The sequence below is a fragment of the Formica exsecta genome, unplaced genomic scaffold (genome assembly GCF_003651465.1).
Source record: "Formica exsecta isolate Colony F162 unplaced genomic scaffold, ASM365146v1 scaffold299, whole genome shotgun sequence".
In the NCBI taxonomy this organism is placed as follows: domain Eukaryota; kingdom Metazoa; phylum Arthropoda; class Insecta; order Hymenoptera; family Formicidae; genus Formica; species Formica exsecta.
In genome coordinates this window covers 39,695-51,079 of record NW_021850246.1, presented here as the reverse complement: position 1 = coordinate 51,079, position 11,385 = coordinate 39,695, and the positions used below count along the sequence as shown (strand labels likewise).

General features: G+C 36.1%; 1 pseudogene; it reads right to left on the bottom strand.

Moving 5' to 3' along the window:
- LOC115237508 overlaps positions 1–7,461 on the bottom strand; it is a 24,573-nt pseudogene extending 17,112 nt beyond the window's left edge.
- Positions 7,462–11,385: the final 3,924 nt, after the last annotated feature.

The window sequence follows — 11,385 nt, the reverse complement described above, 5'->3', positions numbered from 1 at the left end:
CGCAATGATTCGACTGGCGCGGCCCTTCAGCCCGCGCTTTTTCGATCGGAGAGGGACACGGCGGACGCGCGCGAGACGGCAACGTCACAATATATATAATAATTATAATTTTGATAATAGCTTTCCACATCACCCATGAGGTACTATTGTCGATGCGTTTTTTTTAAAGTGGTTTCCCCAGTAGGCCTATTCCACAAAAAATAATGAAGATAATGAAATATGTGACTTGGCAGGAAAGCAATATTTTATATCGTAAGATATTATATAAAAACGAAAAAAGAAGCAGAAAAAAAACAAAAGAACCAATTTGTATCAAAATTTTAATTTGATATTCTAGGTCGTTTGCACGATTCTTCTAGGGACGATATATCCACAGAGATTTTAGAAGAACTAACTTGCATCAGCAAGGATAATGATATATCGCTCAAAGAAGAACGCTTTCTGTTTTAATAAATTTCATTTTCGAGAAAGAGCATTCACATAAATATGTGGACCCAAACATAGAGAAAATTCGAAGACCGAAATTTGTAAGACGTGGATAACACGATACATCTAAAATTTTGAAGAATTCGACCCCCTTTTCTATCCTATTCAATCGTGCCTTCAAAGAAAGATCACATTGCAAATCGCAAAGTTCTGCCTGAAATTCTGGGCTTTGTTCCTCGATTTGCACAGTGAGAGGATTCTCAAAAAGTATTAAATCTTTTCGTAGCGTTTCGAAATCTCTGAAACGCGAATCAAATTGATTAATTAGAGAATCAATTATATTAATTTGTTTTATAAAATTACAATTTGTGCCATGTTCTTCAAAGAGAATTTGGCAAGAGGGAAAAAAGTGAAGAATATTATTTTCTAATTGATTTTTATATAATTGCAGCTTTCTGCGAATAGAATCGACATGACTAAATAATTGTGAAATGATTTGATCGGTCTTTTGCAGCTTTAAATTCAAAGTATTTAAATAGTTTGTCATGTCAGTTATCAGAGCAAGCTCGCAAAGCGAGTCTAAATCTTCGAAAAAAGATTTAAATTCGTCATATTTTGTAGAAACGTTGTCTTGCAAGAAAAGGAAGATCTCTTTTCTTATTGCAAAGAACTTTTTCAAACATTTTCCTGCACTGAGCCACCGAACTTCACAATACAGAGGCACATCTGTATAAATTGCGTTATGCTCCTCGAGAAAGAATAGAAACTTTCGATGAGAAAGAAATTTGTGACCGCCTTTAATTATATTAATAATTTTCGTGACGGTTTGCATTGCGATGCATAGTTTCACAATTTTCCCACATAACGCTTCTTGATGAATAATACAACGAATAACAGGGATCTTGAAATCTCGCTGCTTTAATTCACCGAAGAATCCATTTGTCGAACCTATCATTGCCCTTGCGCCATCAATTACGATAGCTGAACATTTTGAAAAATCTATGTTAAATATATGAAGAGTTTGGTTAACAGCTTCGAAGATATCAATACCCCTTGTTGTATTATGTAATGGGACAAAATCTAAGAGCTCCTCGACATATGAAAAATCATTTTGCACGATTCGAGGAAAAATACTCAATTGACTCACATGCCGATTATCGGTGCTCTCATCGAGACATAATGAGAAAAAAGAGCAAGATTCTAATAAAGATTTTAATTTTTTTTTTTCTAAAGAAGAAGCAATATCATTTATTAGAGATTTTATTGTCTTGTCACTTAAAGGAATACTAGCAGCTTTTTCAATCATCAACGAATTTCCAAATGACTCTACTGCTGCGATGAGGCATTCCTTTACAAATTTTCCTTCACGAAACGGCTTGGAATTTTTCGCGATGAGATTTGAGATCGCATATGACGCTGTAAGAGCTTTTACCGAAGATGTAGGATTATCGATACGAGAACTACAACTCTCTTGATAAACTAATTTTAATTCTTCAATTATATTAAATTTTTCCTCGCCCACATATTTCGAATACTCATTTAAATGTTTATTTTTATAATATCTGTGAAGAACAAATTTTTTCACAAGAGAGGGTTGATAACCACACAGAAGACAGATGATTTTATTATAAATAGATGCGAAAAACATTTCTTCCCATACCTTATCAAAACCTTGATCGTATCATTCTTCAGGTAATCCAGTAACAGCAAGCCGTAGGATTATCACACGATGCACTATCACTATTACGTAAAATAGCACTTTTTATTTTAATAATATGGATCTTTAAAACTGTGCAATCTCACACGAGACTTTAAACGCGCACGTTTCACTGGTAAAATACCATTGAGAAACAACAGAGGAGATAAAACAAACGATTGTTGCAACGATTATTTGTTTTATCTCCTCTGTTGTTTCTCAATGGTATTTTACCAGTGAAACGTGCGCGTTTAAAGTCTCGTGTGAGATTGCACAGTTTTAAAGATCCATATTATTAAAATAAAAAGTGCTATTTTACGTAATAGTGATAGTGCATCGTGTGATAATCCTACGGCTTGCTGTTAATGGATTACCTGAAGAATGGATAGAGAGCAAAGATACAATCAAGCTTTTGATAAGGTATGGGAAGAAATGTTTTTCGCATCTATTTATAATAAAATCACCTGTCTTCTGTGTGGTTATCAACCCTATCTTGTGAAAAAATTTGTTCTTTATAGACATTATAAAAATAAACATTTAAATGAGTATTCGAAATATGTGGGCGAGGAAAAATTTAATATAATTGAAGAATTAAAATTAGTTTATCAAGAGAGTTGTAGTTCTCGTATCGATAATCCTACATCTTCGGTAAAAGCTCTTACAGCGTCATATGCGATCTCAAATCTCATCGCGAAAAATTCCAAGCCGTTTCGTGAAGGAAAATTTGTAAAGGAATGCCTCATCGCAGCAGTAGAGTCATTTGGAAATTCGTTGATTCTTGAAGAAGCTGCTAGCATTCCTTTAAGTGACAAGACAATAACATCTCGAATAAATGATATAAAAAAAAATTAAAATTTTTATTAGAATCTTGCTCTTTTTTCTCATTATGTCTCGATGAGAGCACCGATAATCGGCATGTGAGTCAATTGAGTATTTTTGCTCGAATCGTGCAAAATGATTTTTCATATGTCGAGGAGCTCTTAGATTTTGTCCCATTACATAATACAACAAAGGGTATTGATATCTTCGAAGCTGTTAACCAAACTCTTCATAAATTTAACATAGATTTTTCAAAATGTTCAGCTATCGTAACTGATGGCGCAAGGGCAATGATAGGTTCGACAAATGTATTCTTCGGTGAATTAAAGCAGCGAGACGCGGCTCGGCCGTCGAGCCTCGAACGGTTGTCGGGACAACGGCAACGATAGACGGCGCCTCCGATTTCGGCCCGAAATGTGCATCTAAATCCGAGCACTGCTTTAAAGGAAAATGATCTGTGTGTACTATTTCATACGGAAAAGAAGGAGAATCAGTAATTTGCATGCTACGTTCTCTAAAGTTTGCGGAAGCATTATTCATTAGACAAACTAAAAAGTCGTCGATATATTTCTTTATTTTCTTTTTGTACGAGAGGAAACAATAATGAGCATAAATTCCTTGAATCGTTTTCTCCTAATCACAATGAGCCACATCGTCGTGGTAATAGCGGATAATATTTTGAACCGCTTGTTCCGATACAACCGAGACATGCGAGTGTCTTTCCTGTAGACTAAATCATCGAATAGTTCGAATTTCTCATGTTCCTCATGCGATAAACTTTCAGCTATAAGCTTTAACTTTGAATCTTGCAGTTGTCGATATTGTAATTCTTTCTCAAGTGGCATAGCCTCAATATATGCGACAGCTCTGCTTAGTGCATCGACATGAGTCATGTGTCGACCCTCTCGATGCTTGACTTTAAATGAATAGTCTTCTAACTTAAGTGTCCACCAATCCTCTGATTTAAATTTACTTTATTAAAGGCGTAAATCAGGGAATGACAATCCGTAATGATAGTGAAATTAAGTCCATATAAATAAACATGGAACCTTTCTATAGACCTTACGATTGCAAGCATTTCCAATTCAAAAGAATGGTTGTTTGCCTCTGCCTTGTTTGCGGCTTGATTAAAATAAGAGACTGGGACCCAAAGCCCATCAATTTGCTTTTGAAGTAAGATACTCACAATCGCTAGACTACTAGCGTCTGTGTGTAGTTCAGTTTCTAAAATAGGATTATAGAGACTTAAAATCGAATAAGAAATTAATCCTTTTTTAAGCGCTTCAAACGCTGAAAGACAGGTATCATCAAAATTAAATTTGGGATCCTTCCTTAACCGGTTATGAAGAGGCTTAGCTTTGATTGAGTAATCCTTGATGAGTCTACGAAAATAATTTGTTAGACCAAGGAATCTTGGTAATTCTATAACCTTTTTGGGAATGGGAAAATTAGCTACGGCTTGTGTATGTCTTGAACTTAATGTAATCCCGGAAGGGGATAAAATATATCCGAAGTATTTTATAGCCGTCTTCAGGAAAGAACACTTATTATAATTCAATTTGAAATTGTAACGCTTCAGCAATGTCAAAACCTGTTTTAAAATTTTTCTTTAAATTATCCGAAATCGTATACGTTGGTATCAAAATATTGTCTATGACCTTATCCTCCTTAATCAAGGGTTGTAATATCATTAGAAGCCTTTTATCAAATTCTGCAGGGGCTTCACAATACCCGAAAGACAATCTATTATACTCATACTGGTCATCTGGTGTGGCGAAAGCAAAAAATTTTGAATGATCTGGGTGAATCTTAATATTATGGAAACCATCTATGAAATCTAATAATGAAAAAATACTCTTATTAGAAATTTTAGTAAGGCAGTCCTCGATTATGGGGAAGGATACTTTTGCTTGTAGACTCTTTCATTTAACAGGCACAAATCAACGTAAAGGCGTAACGCGCCATTTCGCTTTTTGATAGGTACTATCCTAGCACAATATTCTGATGTGCTCTCTTTAATAATATTCCTTCGAAGCAGGTCGTCCACAATTTCCCTTATTTGAAGTTTTTCAGTCCATGCAAAACGCCTTGGACTATATCTGTATGTAGTGTCGTTCTTTAATTTTACTTTAACAAAATAATTATCATCGATAGGGATCACTTCTGAATTTTCCACCTCTAAAATGGTGGTAACCAATTGTTTCTTAGTATCTTCATCAAAATCAATATTAATTTTTGATAGTAAATCTTTTAATTTAATAAATAGAAAGAAATGGCAATTAGAAACCGGCGCAGATATGGGGCGCAAATAAGTATTTATTCAGACATTGATAATACAAAAAAACGCGAACGTTTTGGTCCTTTCTTTGGACTATCTTTAAATCTTTTAAATCATCTGACTGATTTTCCAAAATATCTGCCAAAGCTACTTGAGCGAAAAACTTTAATCTTTCATTTTTTTTCTTTAGAATAACTAAAAAGGCAAGAAATTTTATTATTTATGAAGAAATCTCGATCGAAAATTATTTGACAAGCCAAAATATCATCTTTTAGTATGTGAAATAGAATTTCAGCGTTAATCATTGGAAGAGACTCTAAAATAATAGAAGTTGATACCGTTCCCATAATTTCAATAGATTTGCCGTTCACTGCTTTATAAGTTTTTTCAGATGAGTTTAATGGAATATCAGGATCAAAGAATTTATAAAAAACTTTAGAACATATAAAGGAAATTGGACTACCCATATCTAACAAAGACAAAAGCGTAGACTTACGACCATTTACCGAAATGACTTTGACAATCAAGTTATCCGTCGAAATTGTTCTATTATTATCAGATAAAACCACTGCAATAGTATCGTCTGTGCACTTATTTTCCTTTACTGCTGACACCGTGGCCTCCGTTGAAGGTTGACTGAATTGGGACTTATTCTCGGAATCCTTTTTCTTTAGCTTGCAGCAATTCTCTCTGGAATGATTCTTCCTATGACAATAAATGCAGAACCGCTCCTTATTAGTGTGAGGGGTTACGAGGATTTTGAGTCAGGAGAGAAGGCGCAAAGGAATTTGCTAGAACTGGTCATTATTTTATTAAATAACAATATTTGTTTCACAACTATATCACTTTTAATGATTGGATCTCGCATATTAAATACGTAACGGACGTTCACGCGGATAGCGAGGAAGAACGCACGGAGAAATAATTAAACGGTCTTATCTGTATGAAAGCCGGAACACGAGTCCAGTCTCTTCCCGTTCTTCCGTATCCTGTACCCTAAACAACCCATGGTTGCATCGCAACACAAACAAACATAGGTTGCTAAGTGATTAGCAAATGAAGGCGCTGTCGAGTTGGCAAGCAATGAGACAACCGCTGCACGCGCAATACAGATGGCAGCAAAAAATTAGGCCGAATGGGCTATAAGCCCTATAGCGTCTTACATTAGCCTCAGAATGTTGCTCCTCCTTGTTATCTGGTTTTCCGGAGTGCAGTTTGTTGCTGTTGTCCTTGGACTTTCCAAATTTTATTTTCATCGTAGATGACTTGTTAACTGGATCATCGCTGGTAGAGGTTATATGTTGCATGTCTCTTAAGAATTGATTGAGAGTTTATTTTTAATGCTGCAGTTGTAGCACGTAAGGTGAAACTGCCTATTCCTTTGATTATAAGCTGAAAGAAGTCTTTATCCGACAACTTGAGACTCCTCATCAGAACTAGTTTATCTATGGCGTACTCTTGGAAACTTTCCTTGGAGAAAATCCATTTCCTAGCGTCAACGTTTTGAATGACTTCACTGAACAGAACTTTTTTCCTGAAACGGTCAATAATTTCTTCTTTAAAAGAATCCCATGATTCATAGGTACAGTACTTAGATTGAATCATCTTCAAACTGTTTTTGACAGCTTGGAAGTAACCGCAATCAGCATTATTACGGATGAGAGACTATGAAGTTCCGCTACAGTCTCAATTTTTACTATCCAGAGTTCAACGTCGTCATCTTCGGTACCATTAAAGTATGGAATCTGCGAACTCAGAAATTTAACAGCGTTAGATGACATTGATGAAAACCCCTTTTGCTATTCCATTTCTCGTGATAGAGCGATAGGAGTTTCATGCTGCGAATGAATTTGAGGAGGCCTCTGATCAATCGTTAGAGCCCTTACCAATTTGTTAATCATTTCCTGCTGCATTTGTATTAACTCTTTCATCATAGAACAGAATTGTGGCAGATCTGACAGATAATCTGTATTGGACATCTGAAATTTACCAGATGAATTATTTTGACCAATGCTTTCAGTAAATACCTGAGCCGATTGGCCTGGGGACTGTGCTTCCACTACTGCATCCTGTGGTTCTGTATTGCGTACTTCATGTAGTAAACCTTTGCTTCAAGATGCTGTAGTATAGCGTCAATACAAGCTATTTTGGTTTTTGGGATGGAAGTAATACCATAATTGCGAGCTTTTTGTTGTAGCTGATTGTGAGTTAGAGTAAGCTTGTTCAACTCGCTGCTGTCCATTTTGATCGAAAATTACACCTAGAAAACAGGAAAAGCCACTGTGGTTTGATATCCCGTAATAAAAGTTCAAATACCACTAAAAATGGTTTATTCCGATGGTATTATAAATGTTTCAAGTCACACAAATCAAACGCGGAAAAATTACTATTATGAGCACGCATATATAAATAATTTTTATAATATTATTAATTGTGATACATACATGTATGTCTATATGTATGTGATTAATTAACGATGTTATAAAATATTTTGCGGTAATATCTTTTTAATATTGAAAATCTTAGACCCTAAATAAAAAATCTGTTATGGATCACTGATGATGTACGTGATGGGACATGTTTCATTACGATTTAAAAAGTAGTAAAAATTAATTGGACCTACACGGAGAAAAAGGTTTCTTTAAATTTGATATATCTATTTGTTTGACTTATATTTGTTTCGTTACGAAAACATAATTTTATACGAAATATTATTTTGTTGAATAAAAATTTAATAGTTTTGTTGCATTAAATCATATTGTTTGACGGTAAAATTTTCTAAGACTTATTACCGAAACGGGTTGATGATTTAAAAGAATGAAACATTCTTCGGAGAGTTTTGATTTAAATAAAAAACAAGACAAAAAGGAGGAAAAGACAAATTATTCAATTAAACTTACTTTTTTCAATAGTAATTCAGAGGTGGAGGGGTGGCGAATTTTTGTACGGTGTTTCGCTCTGTGTCTCATGTTGGCAACCCGATGTTCGATTGGTGGTTGCTCTAGAGATAATGCCAAGTGAGGACACTGGTGGCATAAGTGCCTAACTCGCGAATTACGGTGCAAAAGCACAGAGTAAGACTGCGTGAAGCTGAAGACTGGAGAATAAGTGCTTAAGTCTGTTCGAGTCTTCTTTTTATATCTCTCTTTTCGGGGTGTATTCTAATTTCTAAGAGTGGGAATCTTCCAAAACTTCGACGAATTGAATTTGCGCAGAAGTGGGAATTTTTCAATCTTAGCAAATTAAAAATGTGCCAGTGTCTTCGTTAGGCGGGGTGTTCCTCCTACTTTTTGCGTTTTACTCGTAGTGATCGTCCATTGGTGAGTTCGATATTCGTTCGGAGATTTCTTGCACGTGTTCACACACACACAGATTAGAAAAAAGATCCTATTCTTCTATGATAATTTTATTGCTATTGGTGCAGCTGTGTTTATTGAATATTTGTTGGAAAATTTATATTACCTTGAGGAGACCGGCATATTTTTATTATCGATCTTTTACGTTGGTCTGTTTACTGAGCGGTTCGTTTGTCTCACCAATCGACGATCGTTGCCGACACTTCGCGGAAGGAAGGAATCGTGGAATCGCCAGGACGTAACACCCCCGGCCTTAGACAAATGTTGGGGAAAAACCCAACATTTGCAGAAAAAAGGAAATGGATTCCTTCCTTTCGCGGATAACTAAAGTATTGTAAATTGCATGTAGTTTTGTGCATGCTAATTTGCTTATTAAGAAGGAGGAAAGAGAAGGCGACCACCAAAAACCTTTTTTTTTCTTTCGTCCTCCTTTTACAAAAATATATATATATATTTTTTTTACTTATTCTTTTAAATTTTCTCGTAATAACAAGAACTTTTCTCACAATAACAATAATTCTTCTTGTATTAACAATAATTTTGTTTTAATAATGATATTTTGATTTAATACGTTTATTAAAGAGTCTTAATACAAAACTATCTTTTCTTATATGTGCCCATTTATGGCGTAAGAGAAAAAAGAAACTGTATATGTCATTATGTTTACCTGATCAATATCAGTAGTCTCAAATCTTCAGCTGGAGGTTTTATTGCTCTGAGAGAAATAGGATATTTTTCTTTCTTTTTCCCATTTTTTCTGGTTATCAATGTCCTCGGGACAATGCAGGTGCAGCATGTCAGGAAGATTCTCGATGTTTGGCTTGAATTCTCATTTACTGTGAGCAATTAGCCATTGATTGAGATATCATGTTGAATCCCATAGTAAAATGTCCAGGCTTTATTTGCCCGGATGCTGAATAGTTAGAGGTGTATTCGCTGATGGATGTAGAGCGCCAAGATGACTTGTCAATTGACAAATGCTGGAATAGTTCTCCTTGTTCCTTTAATTAGCTGTTGGTTGAAATACCATGTTTGTCTGCAGAGTAATAAGCTGGATAGTTTATCACTAAATGTAGCATAGTGATCGCCTATTGGTTGCTGGAGCCGATGATATAATTACTCTGTGATATTTTTCTAGCTCATTGTTTCTCCCTTTTTTCAGATGATCAGGTAATATTTCTTTATACATAATTTTTTTGTTTTTGTCAGAAAAGATAGTTCTGTTTTTGTTATATATCCATATTATATGTTAAGATTTTAACTATATGTTTAAGAGTAACCGTAGGGCCTTCTCCTTGTTCTTTGCTGACAGGTAAAGCCACATGATAATGATTTTTATGTTTTATGGCCTTAACCTTTCCTAGAACAAGGGATCCTAGGTTTGGAAGCTCTTTTCGTTCGAAAAGTTTTTGTGAGATTGAATCTAAAGGTCTTCCCTGGGTGTCGACGAAATGTACTATATTATCTTTTCGTAAAAATAATAATTCTCGAGAGTCTATAACATTACCATAAATTATTCTATTTTCAATAAATGCAGGTTTCGTTTTTCTTGATTTTAAATTTTTCTTAATAATAACAACGACAATAACAACGACAATAACAACGACAATAACAACGACAATAACAACGACAATAACAACGACAATAACAACGACAATAACAACGACAATAACAACGACAATAACAACAAAAATAACATCGACAATAACAACGATAATAACAACGATAATAACAATGATAATAACAATGATAATAATAATGATAATAATATAAAAAAAATATAAAGGGTGCAGCTTCTGAAACAGAAAAAAATACAAGTCTTATTAGTATACTAATTTAAATATTATATAATTTTAAAAAGAAATACTTACATTACCCTCCTGGGGCTGCCAGCTCTTCCTCCTCCCACAGTTCTTCTGGCTATCAAATCTCTTCCTCATCATAGGGCTCAAACCCCAAAAATGGTCGTAAGTAAAATATGTCGTCATAAATGTGTGGAAATACTTCAGCCCACTCGCGGACCTCTTGGGTGTCACCCCATAAATTTGCATGTGCCCAGCGTAAATTTCCGCGGACCCATCGCATGTACCACCGGTGCACAACATCAATATGCACGAACTGAAATATACTAATAATTAATATCACAAATAAACACAAAATATATAACAGAAACACGGAACACTATTGACCAGATTATAGCGAAACATTTCACACACTGTAGACTGTTCTTCTATTCTAATAAAACTTTCTTCGTGAACTGTCAAACACTTTTTTACGGACACAACGGGATAGACATCATCTGGATTAGAGTAGGGGGTGTATCACTTTACAAAGAACGCTTACCTTCTGCACTTGATAAGAAGATAAAAGTTAGCATGTTCCCACAGACATTTATCAATAGAGTAATAGGGCCGGGTCTAACCCAGGTCCTCTGAGGGGGGGTGAGGGGCGAGGGGAAACCGGCGGGGGGGAGGTATGACGTCACGCGGGAACCGCGTCCTAACCAATAGGCAAGGGTCCGACCGCGTCCTAACCGGTTGGCGAGGGGTCCGCGGAAAAGGGGAGGGGGACCGCGGCGAAACCGATAGGCGAAGGGTCCGCGGAAAGGGGGGAGGGGGCCGCGTCCTAACCGATAGGCGAGGGGTCCGCGGAAAGGGGATAGGGGGCCCGAGTCCTAACCAAAAGGCGAGGGGACCGCGGAAAGGGGGGAGGGGGACCGCGTCCTAACCGATAGGCGAGGGGTCCGCGGAGAGGGGGGAACCGCGGCAAAACCGATAGGCGAAGAGTCCGCGGGGAAGAGGGAACGCACG